The 20,615-nt window shown below is 39.6% G+C and overlaps 1 protein-coding gene across 8 annotated transcripts in view; it reads right to left on the bottom strand.

Moving 5' to 3' along the window:
• The window catches only part of KDM4C (lysine demethylase 4C), a 398,538-nt gene that overhangs the window by 230,528 nt on the left and 147,395 nt on the right, over positions 1–20,615 (bottom strand). Inside the window, exon 9 of one of the 8 annotated variants that reach the window (XR_006058671.2) lies at positions 13,035–13,179. The exons of 6 other annotated variants lie outside the window; for them this stretch is intronic. The gene's annotated coding sequence lies outside the window, so the exon portion shown is untranslated. Of the gene's footprint in view, positions 1–13,034; positions 13,180–20,615 lie in introns of those variants that run through there. One more of the 8 variants, XM_042243440.2, reaches the window with a different exon arrangement.

The following is a 20,615-nucleotide window of genomic DNA, read 5'->3' as shown; positions in this document are numbered from 1 at the left end:
ACCCCATAGACAGCAGCCCAGCAGGCTCCCCCGCCCCTGGGATTCTCCAGGCAAGAACACGGGAGTGGGTTGCTATTTCCTTCTCCAATGCATGAAAGTGAAAAGTGAAAGTGAAGTTCTTCAGTCGTGTCTGACTCTTAGTGACCCCATGGACTGCAGCCTACCAGGCTCCTCCATCCATGGGATTTTCCAGGCAAGAGTACTGGAGTCGGGTAACATTGCCTTCTCCGAAATATCAGCAAAGATTATCAGTTTTAAGGGCTTCCCAAGTGGTTCAGTGGTAAACAACTAGTTAGTAACTAGTTAGTTACTACTTCTAGTAACCAGTTAGCAACTAGTTAATAACTCTTAAAACTACAAATTAAAAAGAGTAATATTACAATTAATATAAGGTAACTTTATTTCCTTTCAGAAGTAAACAAAATGGGAATTCAATTTATACTGCTAGACTGAAACGCAACTGAATAAAGGAAATACAGCATCTCTCCCAGAATAAAAAGAAAATCAAGTTACATTTGGAGGCCTATTAATGAGCAAAGCTATATGAATAAGAAACAACTATGGGATGAAGAGACCAATAAAAACAAAATGAAAACTCAGGGACAAATGCAAATGATTCTGAGTGTTTACAGCAGTACCTCTCAGATCTGATATATATTACCCTCTCGGAACTGATATATATTACCCTCTCAGATCTGATACTATTACCTCTCAGAGCTGATAATATTACCTTCTCAGATCTGATACATATTACCCTATTAGATCTAATACACAATACCATCTCAGTGCTGATACATATTACCCTCTCAGATCTGATAAATATTATCATCTCAAATCTGATACATATTACCCTCTCAGATCTCATACATATTACAATTTTCTGACAAGCTTGCGAAAAATACAAATGAACAGTCCACACACCCAGTTCAGTTCAGTTCAGTCACTCAGTCGTGTCCGACTCTTGCGACCCCTTGCGACCCCATGAATCTCAGCACGCCAGGCCTCCCTGTCCATCACCAACTCCCGGAGTTCACTCAGACTCACGTCCATCGAGTCAGTGATGCCATCCAGCCATCTCATCCTCGGTCGTCCCTTCTCCTCCTGCCCCCAATCCCTCCCAGCATCAGGGTCTTTTCCAATGAGTCAACTCTTCACATGAGGCAGCCAAAGTACTGGAGTTTCAGCTTCAGCATCAGTCCTTCCAGTGAACACCCAGGACTGATTTCCTTTAAGATGGCCTGGTTGGATCTCCTTGCAGTCCAAGGGACTCTCAAAAGCCTTCTCCAAAACCACAGTTCAAAAGCATCAATTCTTCGGCGCTCAACTTTCTTCACAGTCCAACTCTCACATGCATATATGACCACTGGAAAAACCACAGCCTTGACTAGACAGACCTTTCTGGGCAAAGTAATGTCGCTGCTTTTGAATATGCTATCTAGGTTGGTCATAAATTTCCTTCTAAGGAGTGAGCGTCTTTTAATTTCATGGCTGCAATCACCATCTGCAGTGATTTTGGAGCTCCCAAAAATAAAGTCTGACACTATTTTCACTGTTTCCCCATCTATTTCCCATGAAGTGATGGGACCAGATGCCATGATCTTAGTTTTCTGAATGTTGAGGTTTAAGCCAACTTTTTCATTCTCCTCTTTCACTTTCATCAAGAGGCTTTTAGTTCCTCTTCACTTTCTGCCATAAGGGTGGTCTCATCTGCATATGTGAAGTTACTGATATTTCTCCTGGCAATCCTAATTCCAGCTTGTGCTTCATTCAGCCCAGCATTGCTCATGATGTACTGTGCATATAAGTTAAATAAGCAGGGTGACAACACACAGCCTTGACGTACTCCTTTCCCACTTTGGAACCAGTCCATCATTCTATGTCCAGTTCTAACAGCTGTTTCTTGACCTCTATACACGTTTCTCAGGAAGCAGGTAATGTGGCTGGTATTCCCATCTCTTTAAGACTTTCCCACAGTTTGTTGTGATCCACACAGTTAAAGGCTTTAGCGTAGACAATGAAGCAGAAGCAAATGTTTTTCTGGAATTCCCTTCCTTTTTCAGTGATACAGTGGATGTTGGCAATTTGACCTCTGGTTCCCCTGCCTTTTCTAAAACCAGCTTGAACATCTGGGAGTTCTCAGTTCACGTACTGTTGAAGCCTACCTTGGAAAATTTTGAGCATTACTTTGTCAGCATGTGAAATGAGTACAATTGGGCGGTAGTTTGGACATTCTTTGGCATTGCCCTTCTTTGGGACTGGAATGAAAACTGACCTTTTTCCTGTCCCATGGCCACTGCTGAGTTTTCCAAATTTTCTGGCATATTGAGTTCAGCACTTCAACAGCATTTTCTTTTAGGATTTGAAATAGCTCAGCTGGAATTCCATCACTTCCACTAGCTTTGTTCCTGACATGCTATAAAACACTAGTGGGCGCTATCTCGTGTAAAACTAACAGCCATAAGATTCAGAACATAACCACTTAAATGACAAGTGTTAGTGGCTACTAGGTTTGAGAATAATTACAGAGACGGAAAACATATTCTGATGACTGAAACAGAAACACAGACACAGCAAAACAGACAATAAAAAAGAAGAGCAAAGGAAACCAAATGGATGTATGCATTTGATAATTTAAACAAACCAGTTTCACACTCACAGACACAGAGAAAAGACTTGTGGTTGCCAAGGGGTAGGGTCGGGAGGGGATGGATTGGGAGACTGGGATAGCAGATACAAACTATTAAATATAGAATGGATAAACAACAAAGTCCTAAAGAAAACACAGAGAACTATAGTCGATCTCCTGTGATAAACCATAATGGAAAAGAAAATTTTTAAAAAATATATATGTATATATGTAAAACTGAATCACATTGCTACACAGAGGAAATTAACATAACATGGTACATCAAACGTACTTCTAAAAAAGTAAAAGATAAACCAGGTTTCACCTTAAAGAAATACTCTACTGCTTCCCTGAAACTCTTAGGCAATTACATTTTCCTCCAAACTCAATATGGTAAAACCTCTCCTAAAGAAGATAGAAGCAGAACAACTGTATTGTCAATTAATATCCACAATCCCCTTCAAAGGGCTCCTTGTGGGCTTCCCTGGTGGTCCAGTGGCTGGGAATCCACCTTGCAATGCAGGGGACACAGGTTTGATCCCTGGTCCAGGAAGATCCCACATTCCCCCGAGGTGGCTAGGCCTGTGCACCATGACTATTGAACCCAGGACCAAGAGCCTGTGCTCTGAAACAAGAAAAGCCACTGCAATGAGAAGCCCACGCATCACAACTAGAGAGTAGCCCCTTCTCACAGAAACTGGAGAAAGCCCTCAGCAACAAAGACACAGTGCAACCGAAAATAAATTTTTTTTTTTAAAGCAGGGTGATGGAGTTGACAGTCATCACTGGCTCTGTTGCTATGAGGAAAAGTACGAAGATATTGATGATGCATGTGATAACAAACAAGTCATTCCATTTTCTTTCTCTTGCTTCTCTGGCTACAAGCATGCTCTGTTCTGATAACACTCAAGGGAAACAGGTGTATTTTTGTTTTTTAGCTTCTACATTGCATTGTTTCATGAATATATTCTATTAATAATCTCAGAATAAATTTGCTTCATATAATTTGAGGGCTATTGTGCATTCACTTCTAAAATTATAATGCTTTAGAAAATAATCCTTTATGATAGTAAGCCACAGGAATCAGAGAAAACCTATTCCAGAAGACAGAATAAAGATATTTTACAGACAGAAGCAGAGGCAAAATTAATTGCCAAAGGAACCCTCCTACACTGGTAATGTAAATTGGTATAGCCACAGAGAACATTAAGGAGGTTCCTTAAAAAACTAAAAACAGACCTGCCATATGATCCTACAATCCCACTCCTGGGCGTATATCTGGAGAAAGCCATGATTCAAAAAGGTATATGCACCCCAAATTCACTGCAGCACTATTTACAACAGCCAAGATGTGAAAGCAACCTAAACGTCGATCAATAGAGCAATGGATAAAGAAGATATGCTATACACATACACAATGGAGTATTACTCAGGCATCAAAGAGTAAAATAATACCTTTTGCAGCAACATGGAAGGACCTAGAGATAATAACACCAAGTGAAGTAAGCCAGACAGAGAAAGACAATTACCACATGACAGCATCTATATGCAGAATCGAAAAAATAACACAAAAGTACACAAGCGAACTTGTATACAAAACAGAAATAGACCCACAGACATAGAAAACAAACTTAACGATTACCAAAGGTGGAAGGGCAGGGAAGGGATAAATCAGCAGTTTAGGGTTAACATATACATATCACTATCTAGGTAAACAACAGAATGGGAAAGACTAGAGATCTCTTCAAGAAAATTAGAGATATCAAGGGAACATTTCATGCAAAGATGGGCTCGATAAAGGACAGAAATGGTATGGACCTAACAGAGGCAGAAGATATTAAGGAGAGGTGGCAAGAATACACAGAAGAACTATACAAAAAATATCCTCATGACCAAGACAATCACGATGGTGTGATCACTCACCTAGAGCCAGACATCCTGGAATGTGAAGTCAACTGGGGCTTAGAAAGCATCACTATGAACAAAGCTAGTGGAGGTGATGGAATTCCAGTGGAGCTGTTTCAAATCCTGAAAGATGATGCTGTGAAAGTGCTGCACTCAATATGCCAGCAAATTTGGAAAACTCAGCAGTGGCTACAGGACTAGAAAAGGTCAGTTTTCATTCCAATCCCCAAAAAAGGCAATGCCAAAGAATGCTCAAACTACTGCACAACTGCACTCATCTCACACGCTAGTGAAGTAATGCTCAAAATTCTCCAAGCCAGGCTTCAGCAATATGTGAACCATGAACTTCCACATTTTCAAGCTGGTTTTAGAAAAGGCAGAGGAACCAGAGATCAAATTGCCAACATCTGCTGGATCATCGAAAAAGCAAGAGAGTTCCAGAAAAACATCTATTTCTGCTTTATTGACCATGCCAAAGCCTTTGACTGTGTGGATCACAATAAACTGTGGAAAATTCTGAAAGAGATGGGAATAACAGACCACCTGACCTGCCTCTTGAGAAACCTATATGCAGGTCAGGAAGCAGCAGTTAGAACTGGACATGGAACAACAGACTGGTTCCAAATAGGAAGAGGAGTACGTCAAGGCTGTATATTGTCACCCTGCTTGTTTAACTTATATGCAGAGTACATCATGAGAAATGCTGTGCTGGAAGAAGCACACGCTGGAATCAAGATTGCTGGGAGAAATATCAATAATCTCAAATATGCAGATGAGACCACCCTTATGGCAGAAAGTGAAGAGGAACTAAAAAGCCTCTTGATGAAAGTGAAAGAGGAGAGTGAAAAAGTTGGCTTAAACCTCAACATTCAGAAAACTAAGATCATGGCATCTGGTCCCATCACTTCATGGGAAATAGATGGGGAAACAGTTAAAATAGTGTCAGACTTTATTTTGGGGGGCTCCAAAATTACTGCAGATGGTGATTGGAGCCATGAAATTAAAAGACGCTTACTCCTTAGAAGGAAAGTTATGACCATCCTAGATAACATATTCATAAGCAGAGACATTACTTTGCCAACAAAGGTCTGTCTAGTCAAGGCTATGGTTTTTCCAGTGGTCATATATGCATGTGAGCGCTGGACTATGAAGAAAGCTGAGTGCTGAAGAATTGATGCATTTGAACTGTGGTGTTAGAGAAGACTCTTTAGAGCCCCTTGGGCTGCAAACAGATCCAACCAGTCCATTCTAAAGGAGATCAGTCCTGGGTGTTCTTTGGAAGGACTGATACTAAAGTTGAAACTCCAATACTTTGGCCACTTCATGCAAAGAGTTGATTCATTGGTAAAGACTCATGCTGGGAGGGATTAGGGGCAGGAGGAGAAGGGGACGACACAGGATGAGATGGCTGGATGGCATCACTGACTCGGACGTGAGTTTGAGTGAACTCCGGGAGTTGGTGATGGACAGGGAGGCCTGGAATGCTACAATTCATGGGGTCGCAAAGAGTCAGACACGACTGAGCGACTCAACTGAACCCCTGTCTATAAAACAGATAACCAATAAAGACCTACTATATGGCACAGAGAACTATATTCAATGTTTTGTAATAATCTATAAGGGAAAAGAATCTTTAAAAAAGAATAGATATACAGAGGTATGTACGTATAACTGAATCACTCTGCTGTACATGTGAAACTAAGACCACATTGTAAATCAACTATACTTCAATTAAAAAAAAAAATAATTACCTCCAAACAAAACAAGTTAATCTCTAACAGCAGAAACTGCAAATGGAATAAACAAAATGCATCCAATATCCTATGCTCGGTCCATGATAGACCAAAGTAGTAAAATTTCACATATGTTGACTTACAACAAAATAAATAAGGTTCCTTCTTTAAGAGTCTGTTCATGGAACAGAAAATTACACCCAACCTATATTTTAGGATAAAATTCGTACAAATACAGTAATTTCATCCTTCACCAGCCATTAGTCTCATCTAAGAAAAATGTATTTTCTTAGCTGCCCATGACACCATTTATCAAGGAAAGAAGAATAAAATCAATATTCACATCTTTACTAGATTTTACTTTTTATTAAGTCTTATGAGTTATTGAGCACTGTTTTTCAAAAGAGAAAGGAAAAGCACTTTCATCCTCGATATATCAAGATAGTCTATAACATTTGTCTAAAAAGTTTTTATCTGGCAATCTAATTTCTGTGAGGAGATAGTAAGAGCCATCTAAGAAGGAAGGACACTGTGAGGTTTCACAACCAAGTAAAACAATAAATATTTTATAAAGCCCACCCTATGAAGCAATTAATTACTGGGGATGGAAGGTGGTATCTACTGATATGAGCATTTGGTTCAAATACAAAGCAAATGAAATATATAATGGAAATGAAAGCTTAAATTGTGTAAATGTTTTTTCCCAATATTTCAATATAAGTATGAAATTTTAGAGCTGACATGACTTTAAAGACTATTGCTGCCTTGTGGATGATTGTGAGTCTTTCAAATTCAAGTATTTATCTGCATTAGTATTAATCCCCTAACATTTCAGGCCTATTAGGGCTTTCCTGATGGCTCAGAGGTTAAAGCGTCTGCCTGCAATATAAGAGACTTGGGTTTGATCCCTGGGTTGGGAAGATCTCCTGGAGAAGGAAATGGCAACCCACTCCAGTATTCTTGCCTGGGAAATCCCATGGACTGAGGAGCCTGGTGGGCTACAGTCCACGGAGTCGAAAGAGTTGGACACGACGAGTGACATCACTTCCGCTTTCACTTTGAAACTAGAATTGAGAATGGTCATGATTTCCACAAAGACTTTTGAAAAACTGTACTCATCTTGCTCTCTACAGTAGTGACAATAATGTGTAGGAACTGTTCATATTTGGAAGCTCAAATGAGAATAGGTTGAAAACTGTTATCTCTGCTTAGAGCCTGTGTGACATGAACAAGAAATGTGATCTCTACACACAGGATAACGTGTGACTCTTTGCCAATTATTTTCTCTGTCAAAATACATTACGTGTATATGTATCCATATATCTACACATACACACACATGTGAGAGAGAAAGTGAGCTACAAGAGATGGTGGCAGTCACTTGTTGATCACCATATGATGACATTAAAATGTATCCTTACAGATATGATTAACTTTTAAAACAAACGCATTCATTAAAACCACACTGATGCCTATGCATCAATTCTTTACAAGCCATTCTGTAGTTCTAAGAAACTGTAATCAATGTAATGAGGTAGAAAGAAATTTAACATCAACACCCTTTAAGGAATGTTTGCAATAAAACTATAAAATCACTGAATCTCAGCTAAGAATGAAAATAACTAAATAGTTGAACTGAAAAATCTAAAACAATTTTACTTGGATTAACAGATTTATGCATCTGCATTAAGTGAAACATGAGTATGTTAACCTCAATGAAAGAGTTATCATTTTATTACTGGTATATCTGAACAATAAATGCTTATATAAGAAAAGCTATACTTCTTTCCTCAGAATCTCTTTCTTGCCAAAATTCACAAAATCACAAATTTCACAGAAGTAAAAGCCATTCAGAATTTATAAAGGAAGACTAACACACAATCTTCTGAAGTCACACACAGCTCTTTGAAGGGCGCTGCAATGCTGTGATGAGCGGTTTCCCAAGGGGAAGCTATAAAAGTCACAGAGGCTGAAGACAGTACCAGCTGAAAGACCAAACAGATAGCTTAGTCAACGAAATAGCCAGCTGTTTCCAAAGACTGTTCTCATTTAAAGCATCTTCGAGATGGGAGGGGAGGCGGCAGGGAGCAGGGTGTGGCCAAACTGACAAGAGTAGCACTGACACGTATACACTATCCTGTAAAACAGACCGCTGGCGGGAAGCAGCTTCTGTGTAACAGGGCATCCAGCTTAGTGCTCTGTGATGACCTGGAGGGGTGATTGTGGGGGGATGCTGAAGAGGCAGGGGATGTGTTACATGTAACTGATCCAGTTCAGTTCATTCACTCAGTAGAGCCCAACTCTTTATAACCACAAGGACTGCAGCACACCAAGCCTCCCTGTCCATCACTAACTCCAGGAGTTTAATCAAACTCATGTCCTTTGAGTCGGTGATGCCATCCAACCATCCTCTGTCGTCCCCTTGTCCTACCTTCAATCTTTCCCAGCATCACGGTCTTTTCAAATGAGTCACCTCTTCGCATCAGGTGGCCAAAGTACTGGAGTTTCAGTTTCAACATCAGTCCTTCCAATGAACATTCAGGACTGATTTTCTTTAGGATGGACTGGCTGGATCTCCTTGCTGTCCAAGGGACTCTCAAGAGTCTTCTCCAACTCTACACTTCTTCGGCACTAAGCTCTCTTTATAGGCCAACTCTCACACGCATACATGATACTGGAAAAACCATAGCTTTTACTAGAGAGACCTTTATTCGCAAAGTAATGTCTCTGCTTTTTAATGTCTCTGTCTAGGTTGGTCATAGCTTTTCTTTCAAGGAGCAAGCGTTGTTTAATATCATGGCTGCAGTCACTATCTGCAGTGATTTTGGAGCCCCACAAAACAAAGTCTCTGTTTCTCCATCTATTTGCCATGAAGTGATGGGACCGGATGCCATGATCTTAGTTTTCTGAATGTTGAGTTTTAAGCCTACTTTTTCCACTCTCTTCTTTCACTTTCATCAAGAGGCTCTTTAGTTCTTCACTTTCTGCCATTAGGGTGGTGTCATCTGCGTATCTGAGATTATTGATATATCTCCAAGCAATCTTGATTCTAGCTTGTGCTTCATCCAGCCCAGCATTTTGCATGATGTACTCTGCATAGAAGTTAAATAAGCAGGGTGACAATATACAGCCTTGACATACTCCTTTCCCAATCTGAACCAGTCTGTTGTTCCATGTCCAGTTCTAATTGTTGCTTCCTGACCTGCATACAGATTTCTCAGGAGGCCTGGTATTCCCATCTCTTTAAGAATTTCCCACAGTTTGTTGTGACCCACACAGTCAAAAGCTTTGGCATAGTCAATAAAGCAGAAATGGATGTTTTTCTGGAATTCTCTTGCGCTTTCGATGATCCAATCAATGTTGGCAATTTGATCTCTGGTTCCTCTGCCTTTTCTAAATCCAGTTTGAACATCCAGAAGTTCACGGTTCACGTACTGTTGAAGCATTGCTTGCAGAATTTTGAGCATTACTTAACTAGCTTGTGAGATGAGTACAATTGTGCAGTAGAGTGAACATTCTTTGGCACTGCCTTTCTTTGGGATTAGAATGAAAAACTGACCTTTTCCAGTCTGGTGGCCACTGCTGAGTTTGGCCTAATTTGCTGGCATACTGAGTGCAGCACTTCCACAGCATCATCTTTTAGGATTTGAAATAGCTCAACTGGAATTCCATCACCTCCACTAGTTTTGTTCATATGATGCTTCCTAAGGCCCATTTCAGAGAAGGCAATGGCAACCCACTCCAATACTCTTGCTTGGAAAATCCCACGGATGAAGGAGCCTGGTAGGCTGCAGTCCATGGGGTCACTAAGAGTCGGGCACAACTGGGCGACTTCACTTTCACTTTTCACTTTCATGCACTGGAGAAGGAAATGGCAACCCACTCCAGTGTTCTTGCCTGCAGAATCCCAGGGACGGCGGATCCTGGTGGGCTGTCATCTCTGGGGTCGCACAGAGTCGGACACAACTGACGTGACTTAGCAGTAGCAGCAAGACCCACTTGACTTCGCATCCCAGTATGTCTGGCTCTAGGTGAGTGATCATACCATTGTGATTATCTGTGTAATGAAGATCTTTTTTGGATAGTTCTTCTGTGTATTCTCGCCATCTCTTCTTAATACCATCTGCTTCTGTTAGGTCCGTACCATTTCTGTCCTTTACTGTGCCCATCTTTGCATGAAATGTTTTCTTGGTATCTCTAATTTTCTTGAAGACATCTCTAGTCTTTCTCATTCTATTGTTCTCCTCTATTTCTTTGCACTGATCACTGAGGAAGGCTTTCTTATCTCTTCTTCCTGTTCTTTGGAACTTTGCATTCAAATGGATTTATCTTTCCTTTTCTCCTTTGCTTTTCACTTCTCTTTTTTTCGCAGATATTTGTAAGGCCTCCTCAGACAGCCATTTTGCTTTTTTGCATTTCTTTAACTGATTAAAATATAATGATTAGTAAAAATAAGGCATCTTCCAAAAACAGATTTATATGCTTGGTTTCAACTGTCTCTTTCTTTGACACTATTAAGCTACCTTTTCAGCCCTTACACAGGAGGAGCAAAGAAAATATTAATCCCTTTAAAAGAAAAGAAAAGATTTACTGTTTCTTTGTGTTTTCCTGAAAAAAAGTTTTAGACCTGAGTTTACTCATTTTGTAAATCCATCACCTTACTTATCCAGACGGAATATTCTCTGGATGATCACAAGCAACCCTCTTAAAGAGGGTGTTATGACATGGGAATGAAGCTATGAAATAAATATATCTAATACATATATCAAATATATAAATATGACATATTCAATGTGATATATCAATATATATTAAATTATATATATATACACATGTACACAACATGTGTGCAAACAAGGAAACTGTTGACTGAGAAAAGAAGTGGAGGAGATCTGGAGAATACCTTTGTATATAAATATTATATTACTCTGTTTTGTCCAATTTAGATATGTCATCAATTGCTGGTAATGTTGAAAGAAATTGTCTAAGATGACATTAATAAATTTAAAAAATGTATTCTGTAGAAGAGAAGAAAGGTGGGGAGGGGTGTTCCCAGAACTGAGGAGACAATGTATACTATCCTGTATCTCAATTTGCCAGGAGGACTCTTAGCAAGGGAGAGCTACACAGGCACAAGAGGTAAGAACTGCTCCCTCTGCTGCAAGAGAGGTCAATACCCAGTAATATACAGTATTGCAGAAAAGATTGTTTTCAGTCACAAGAATCACTTTACTATTTATGAATACAAAGACTGAACACATGGCATTACCCCAAAGCTCACGCTAATAGGATGAAGACACTTCTGAGGGAAATGGTCTCCTAAAGGGTACACTGCCCCATACAATCCACAGGAGGATCTAACATGCACCTTTCAACTAATCAAACCACACAGCCATCCATTTAAAAAATCTGATCCATACTTTCTGTTTTCAGAGTTTAACTTTTAACTTTCACTCTTAAACTTTAGTTTTGCAAGAAAAACAATGAGAGGAAATAGGAAAGGCCAGATATAGATGGCCAGTTCTAACTTCCTTGGAAAACTATACTATACATCCTGATCTGATCCTTTTTTGCTATTTTTTATGGAGTCTTTCCTACTAACCTCACATCAACATCTCAGGCTCTTAAGTTATTCCTCCATGACAGCAGTCTAATTGGAACTCTCATGTTAAGATTCAATACATACACACACATAAACATATACACACAAGTGATATTCTCAATTACTAATACAGAATTTCTAATTGAAACAAATGCATTTTAACATTGGAAACACAAAATCAGGGTTACATTCTTCCACTTAAAATCTATTTTTTACTGATCAGTGTTTAAATCCTGAAAGTACATGGAGCTTACAGTATAGCTATAAAGAGTATCCTTCTACAAGGTGCTGAACCATGAAGCTAGCAAAAGTCTTTGGTAGAAATTATAGATGCTACTGCTTTTATATGAGTAACTTTTAACTTTTAATGATAATGATGATGTTTTGTTTTTAAAACCTAGAAAGCTGTACAGTTCCTTTTTTAAAATCATTTAAGCTGTATAGTTAAGTGACCATTCAGTTCGGTCACTCAGTCATGTCTGACTCTCTACAACCCCATGGACTGCAGCACACCAGACCTCCCTGTCCATCACCAACTCCTGGAGCTTACTCAAACTCATGTCCATCAAGTTGGTGATGCCATCCAACCATCTCATCCTCTGTCGTCCCCTTTTCCTCCTGCCCCCAATCCCTCCCAGCATCAGGGTCTTTTCCAATGAGTCAGTTCTTCACATCAGGTAGCCAAAGTACTGGAGTTTCAGCTTCAGAATCAGTCCTTCCAATGAATATTCAGGACTGATTTCCTTTAGGATGGACTGGTTGGATCTCCTTATAGTCCAAGAGACTCTCAAGAGTCTTCTCCAACACCACAGTTCAAAAGCATCACTTCTTCGGTGCTCAGCTTTCATTATAGTCCAACTCTCACATCCATACATGACTACTGGAAAAACCATAGCCTTGACTAGATGGACCTTTGTTGGCAAAGTAACATCTCTGCTTTTAAATATGCTGTCTAGGTTAGTCATAGCTTTTCTCCCAAGGAGTAAGCATCTTTTAATTTCATGGGTGCAATCACAATCTGCTGTGATTTTGGAGCCCCCAAAAATAGTCCGTCCCTGTTTCCATTGTTTCCGCATCTATCTGCTATAAAGTAATGTAAAGAAACCGTCAAGTCTCGTAAATATGATGAACAAGGAAAATACCAATGAACTTTTCCTTTGGGTCTTACCTATTGACTGCAACAATAAAGTAGTCGTAATTTTCTCCTTCTTCTATTTCTCTGACAAAAGTGTCTATGGTTTCCACACAGTCTTCATAGTACAACAGCCAAACGATGTTAAGAAATTACATGTTTCTGGTTTTAGAATCAGTACCTGAAACCAGGTCAATAATAACAAACATTTAACTAACATTTCCTCAGTGTTAAGCACTAGGCACTGTGCTAAAATCCTTACATAAGGTAACTTTCAGAATAACTTTACCAGGTAGGTATTATCTCAGATGAGGAAACTAAAGAACAGAGGAGGTAAGTACCTTGAATGAGAGCATACAGTTATTAATTGGCAGAAATAAGAGTTAAAGGCTGTTACTCCAAATCCTTTGCTTATAACCACTATACTTAGTACCTCTCAAAATACTATTCCCACATGGGATCCATTCTACACATTGGCTCCCAGAGAACGAACACTTCCATTTTATAAATAATTAAAGCAAAGGTCATTCTCTCTTATCAGAATGCTTGAGTAGTCAACCTGAACCAGTCAACTATAGCACCAGGAGCAACCCAGAAAGCTCAACCAATGGACTGAACAATTCCCACTGGGAAACCTTCATTCATCATAAGACAGTATTATCTAATTTACTGGCCTATCAAAAGAGATGATGGCTTCATTGAAATGAAGAGTGAAAATATTAAATATACAATGTCAAAGTTCTTTGCTCAAGCCCTGTTATCTGTGGATAAATGTATCTATGCACTGATTTGCTAGGCAAATCAAGTCCAAATAAAGCAACAATATTTATATACACATGCCTCATTTTATTGCACTTCACTTTTTGCACAGGGAAGATTTGAGGCAATCCTGCCTTGAGCAAGTTTACTGGCACCATTTTTCGAACATCATTTACTTGTGTCATGTCTGTTTCACATTTTGGTAATTCTCATAATATTTCAAACTTTATTATTATTATTATTCACATGTTTGTTACGGTGATCTGTGATCAGTGATCTTCCATATTGCTCTTTTCTTAGCTTTTCATTTTAAACTAGTCTGAAGAAAAGTTGCAAAAATAGCAAAAAAAAATCTCTTGTATCCCTTACACCATTCTCCTAATGTTCTATTTTTTAATTAATTTTTATTGGGGTATAGTTGCTATATAACGTTGTGTTGGTTTCTGCTGTGCAGCAAAGTGAATCAGGTATACATAAACATATATCTGCTCTTTTTCAGATGTGCTTACCATTTAGGTCACCACAGAGCATGCTATGCAGTAGGTTCTCATTAGTTATCTATTTTGTATGTAGTAAAGGGCATGGCAACCCACTCCAGTATTCTTGCCTAGAGAATCCCCATGAACAGAGTAGCCTGGCAGGCTATAGTCCATGGAGTCACAAAGAGTCAGACATGACTGAGCAACTAAGCACACCACAGCAGAGTGTATATATGGGCGTCCCAGGTGACTCTGGTAAGGAATCCACCTGCCACTGCAAGAGACATGGGTCTGATCCCTGAGTCGGAAAGGTCCCTTGGAGAAGGAAATAGCAACCCACACTACTATTCTCGCCTGGGAAATCCCATGCGCAGAGGAGCCTGGCAGGCTACAGTCCATGGGGTCACAAAAAGTCAGACATGACTTAGCAACTAAACAACAACAAACAGTGTATATCCAAGACTTTAAGTTTTAAGAAAAGGATCATCTTATATAAGATACTTTAGAAATTTAATTCTATCAGTTGGAAAAATTATCCAACTCTAATGTTGATAATAAATTCTACAATGTGGAAGATATAGAAAAATTATAATTCAAACAACTATTTTTTTTCATTTCAGAAACAAACATCCCAAAATCCTTACCATCATATTGTATTCCTTATTTGACTGTCAAGCCTCTTATGTTCTTAACTCCAATGTTTATTCTTTTTGAATAAACATTTTTATTTTTATGTTTATAAAAATTTTTAAATGTTTATTCTTTATTTATATTGTCTTAGATGTATATTAAAATTATATATATAGGGAAAATATTAATCAAATTACCACCAAATTCAATTGTACTGTCGGGGCTTTTATTTGCCCTTTTTAAGTTTACTATATAATATTGTCTCAAATTATATATAAAATTTTAGCCTGAAAGTTATTTGTAGAGTCAGATTCCCAGGGGAACATCACTGATCATCAGGATTACTTTTTTCCATAAGGAAAGTCAACCCTGAATGTGGCCCAAGACATTCCTTCCCTAAATCCGTTTCATTTCAACCACTGGGAGCAATGCTCCTCAACCAGCAGTGCATGCAGCAGATAACTAGGATCTGCTTCAGATAGGCAGGAAATGCTGGTATTTATCTTTCCCTTAGCAAACAGCATCTCATGCAGAATTAAAGAAACCAAGGGATTTGAAAACTGTAGGCATAATTACCTGTCAGAATCTACTAGAAGCTTTCTAAAGTTAACATCCTAATACTTACTGCCCCCACAGGAGAATTCCAGAATGTGCTTTAGAAAAGCTGATTCAATGTATGCTGATCATCTATTTGATGCCATTAAAATATAATATTAGTTAGTAAAGGAGATACAAATTCTTACGGAACTAAAATACTTTAAGATTTTACTACCACAGGCATATGTATGAACTCACTATACCTCTTGCACAATCAAGAAACAAACTTTTTCTCTTAAATTAGCTCTGCAGCTTAAAGGAAAACTTGATAGAGGTCTACACAAACAGTGATGACCATCTCTCTGGTAGTATCATTAGTGCCATCTCCACACAACTGACATTTGAGTGCAGGTAAGTCTTCGTGGGGGCACTGTCCTATGCATTGTGCATCAGCAGCACCTATGACTGCCATTCACTAGATGCAAGCAGCCCAGTCATGACAATCAAAAATGTCCCCGGACACTGTCAAATGTTCCCTGGGGCCAAGATCATCCCAGAGTTCAGAACTGATAGACTAGTGGAGATGGCCACATGCAGGGTGCAGTCTGTGCTCCTTTGTGTGCACTAAGGAGAGACATGTCACCTCTGCCTCAATCTATCCTCCCTCAAATAACTGGTAAGGATTAAAAGAGAAAAGAACTGACTACTGCTAGGACTGTTTTGACTGTATATTTTGTAGCATCTCTCTCTACTTCTTAGGCTTCCCAGGTAAAGAATTTGCCCGCCGATGCAGGAGATAAGGTTTGATTCCTGGGTTGGAAAGATCCCCTGGAGCAGGGAATGGCTACCCACTCCAATATTCTTGCCTGGAAAATTCCATAGACAGAGGAGTCTGGCAGGCTACAGGTCAGGGGGGCCTCAAAGACTAAGACACAACCGAGCGCGCACACACAAGAACACTACTTCTGACTCCCTAAGCTACAAATGTGTACTTTCCAAAAAAAGTTTTCTTTATGATATACACTAAGGAATTTTTAAGGGGGAAGGGCATTACTAGGTTTATGGATTACTTAAAGAGCTCTCCTAAAAGCTCAGGCTTGCTGACTCAAGTATATGATCCCAAATCCTACTACCTACCATAATCTATGCATCAGAGAACAAGGATGATCTCTTGGTCACTGAAACACATCACATACTTTCCCTGCTCTGTACGAAAGCTCTGACTTGTCTGATGGGGAATATAACTCCATCACAGGTGTACATACACACCTGCTAGATTCCAGCATTTTTCATAAAGTATTTTCCTGAAAGTATGCACCTGAATCATCTCTCTCTCTCGCTACGCATTCTGGTGAAATCTCTCTCCTAGCACTTGTACTCTTCAGGGCATGAATGACTCCATGATGGATACAGTCCATCAGACTCATTTCCCTACTAAACCTCTGGTGCCTTTTCTATTCTTGCTCCTCTGTCTATCCTGCAGGGCCTAGCCAGAGACCCAGTCACATTATTACTTAAGATTTCTTTTTAATTGTACAGCTAGCTTAGAGAATGGAAATCAATGTTCTTATAAGTTGGTATACGTCTTACACAGAGCTACACAGTAAGCTCCTTTCTCAGATAACATGGCCATTAAGATATGACCAGTGCTTACTGACAACCACAGCCCCAAGAAGACTAAAGTTCAAGAATAATATTCATACAAATGTGGAGGGAATTATTATTAAGCATGACTTTTAGTTGAGAGCCATCAATTGAGTACAGAAAGTACCCCTACTAATCAAAGAATATTAAGAAAACACTATCACTGTGACCTTAAAACTTTTAAATTTAGCAACTCTATTTGTTGTGCACATAGTAGTTAACTAATATTTCTCACTAAATTATTTTGTTCAATATTCATCCCTTTAAACAACTATAAACCTACTGAAGTGAGGTGATGGTAGTTTAACACAGTGTGTATGCCGGTGGGGTGAGGGTTCCCCAGGTGAAAAAAACAAGGGGAATTTTCAACAATGCCTGCTGCACTCATGACAAGAGATCAATGCCTAAGGTGTGCGTGGGGACGTGGGAGACACAGTCCTTCGAACACCCAACCGTCAAGAAGTGAAGCAACTCTACGTAAATGTTGGTGTTGTCCCGAAGGATGCTGGCAAAAGAAAACAGTAGTCACAGGCAAAGAAAGGTGAGACTTTAGTACTGTACCTTCAACATGTACTCGGAGGAGCACAGGCATCAGAATTCTCTGAGGTGCTTCCTGCAAAATGGAGGAAGAGTAAAACCAGCCTCCGTATTTTTCACAAGTTCTCCAGCTTTCCTATGTACACTAAAGTGAGAGGACTACATGGTTAGTGAGATCATTCTGGTTTTGTTTGGTTTTTTTTTAGCTGCACTGCATAGCATGTGGAATCTCAGTTCCTTGTCCAGGGACCAAACCCATGTCTCCTGTAGATCAAACCCATGCTTCCTGCATTGGAAACCTGGAGTTTTAACCACTGGACTGCCAGGAAAGTCCAAGAGATTATTCAGAGAAATACTGATTTAGTTAAGAGCTAAGAAGGAAGTATGCCATGGAGAGCCTTTGAAAATATACTTTTAAATAAGTTCAACAACTGCTTTATTTTTTATGCATTCTCCATAGTAGTTGCTAAATTTAAAAAATGGGATTTATATGATAAGATTACAGAGGGAATTTATAAAAGCAAAATGTCTGCATGCATGCTAAGTTACTTCAGTCGTGTCCAACTCTGTGTGACGCTATGGACTGCAGCCTGCCAGGCTCCTCTGTCCATGGGATTCTCCAGGCAGGAATGCTGGAGTTGGTTGCCATGCTCTCCTCCAGGGGATCTTCCCAACCCAAGGATCAAACCTGTGTCTCTTACATCTAACCTGCATTGGCAGGCAGATTCTTTACCACTAGTGCCACCTGGGATGTCAAAGCAAAGCAACTCGTACTGATAATTCTATAAATATTGACAGATGGGACAGAAGTTATTTTGAGGATGTGAGAGTTCAATACGCATACCCCTAAAAACCTACCTGTGGCTGCCCGAGGAATCTCCCATCAGTGGCTGCATCTCACCTCAAGAATCCAAGAGCTGCTGACACTGAACAATGTCATTTCTGTCGGGAGTCTTGGGAACACAGACACTTTAGCACTGCACCAAGGAGAATGTCTTTCTCCTCTGACAAACTCTAACCAAGTAAGTCAAAAGCACCACACTGATCCAATTACACCAGGAAGAGTTAAAAAGGGACTAATATCCCAAAGACCCTCAGGACTCATCAAGCATGAGTAACATCCTTCAGGGACCAATAAAATTAATGACATTTCAGAAATGAGACTCTTATGAGCCATAAAAGAAAGAAGTGGCAGAGGGTTGTAGAAATCAAGTCTATTTTAATCCTTAAGAATCAAAGAAAACATCTGAGAGAAAATCTCTACAATTTCTCCTTCTTAAATATTCTCTTCTGGCACAAAATATTTCTCTTTCTCCTATATCCCAAGAGAATATACCTGAGTTGGAAACCTGACTGAAGAACCAGTTAGGGCAGCTATACTACTGTGTATAAAATAAAAAAGCTACAAGAGTATACTGTACGGCACAGGGAATATAGTCAATATTTTACAACTATAAAAGGAGCATAATCTTTTAAAATCGTGAATCACTTTGATGTACACCTGAAACTTCTATAATATCATTAATCAGTTACACCTCAATAATTGGGGGGGAAATGGGTTGCTCAATAGCAGAGGAAAAGTTCACAGACCAGTGACTGGAGAATAGTAACACTTAACCAGAGAAAGAGCATCTGTACCTCACTTTACGGTTTACATACACTATCTCCTTACTGAACTACTGGAGGCGGGGAGTAGTCAAGCAGGATAAATGTGCAAAGTTCTGTGAAAAGTGAAGCACTTCACTCAATGTTAGCTGTTATTAACTTGGAAATGGAAGAATAAACATAATTTAAAGAGAACTGACACCCAGGATAGGTAAGTAAATAGCAAAAGGGCACTTAGTTTTCTTTACATGAGTTCAAGTCTCTTTTATTCCTTCAATATTTATTGAACAAAAGGCAAGAGCTAAGCATTTGTCTTCAGTGACCTACAAGATATGAAACATAAGCAAACACAGAAAAAGAGAAGTCTAAGCACTATAATTAAGGTAAAGATACCTAGAGAGTTCACAATAGAGAGAGAATATTTCAAGCTTAGGATGAGCAGACAGATCTTCACAAAGGAGAAAACAGCTGAAATGGCTTTGCAGTATGTATGGAGTTTGGATAAAGATCATATTCCAGGTAACAGCACAAGGCAAAGCAGAGAGATGAAGAAACACAGGTGTGAGGTACAAGGTAACTCAGTCTTGCTAAAGCACAGGATATAGGCAGTGCTGGGCTGACAGACTGGAAAACAGGCTACAGACAAGCTATAGAGGGCAACTGAACATCTGTGTAAGGAAGCTGAGACTCAGAACACTGGCAACTGTCACTCCTGCTCAAAATTCTTTCTTTCCTAGAGGAATTTCAGAGTTTTGCATTCGGGGATAATCTGACAGATCTTAATAGGGAGGGTAGAGACAAAGTGGAGAAGGCAATGGCACCCCACTCCAGTACTCTTGCCTAGAAAATCCCATGGACGGAGGAGCCTGGTGGGCCACAGCCCATGGGGTGGCTGAGAGTTGGACACGACTGAGTGGCTTCACTTTCACTTTTCACTTTCATGCACTGGAGAAGGAAATGGCAACCCACCCCAGTGTTCTTGCCTGGAGAATCCCAGGGACGGAGGAGCTTGGTGGGCTGCCGTCTATGGGGTCGCACAGAGTCAGACACAACTGAAGTGGCTTAGCAGCAGCAGCAGCACCAGCAGAGACAAAGTATAACTAACCATCAACCTCCAAGGTTGTTAAAAAATAAAAGTTTGAAAAGAAACATGTGCGTAACAATGCAGTAAGTAAAGGAATTGACCACAGGGGATAAAAAATGAGAGCGGCATCAATAACACAGCAAAAGGTCTCAACTTTAACCTGTCACAAAGTGGCAGTACCATTATTGGAAAAAGAAGACATAGGTCAAGTGAAGTAATAAACTATATAAACTGTATCCCATGACACTAAAGTAAAGTTCAAGGTGATCACAGAACCACTGACTACAATCTCTGTAAAACTACTGGGAACGAGGACACACGGATCCAAGTAATGAGAAGACT

The sequence above is a fragment of the Ovis aries genome, chromosome 2 (assembly GCF_016772045.2).
Source record: "Ovis aries strain OAR_USU_Benz2616 breed Rambouillet chromosome 2, ARS-UI_Ramb_v3.0, whole genome shotgun sequence".
NCBI classification, from domain to species: domain Eukaryota; kingdom Metazoa; phylum Chordata; class Mammalia; order Artiodactyla; family Bovidae; genus Ovis; species Ovis aries.
The sequence above is the reverse complement of the archived record's forward strand: the minus strand, read 5'-3'. Positions and strand labels throughout refer to the sequence as shown.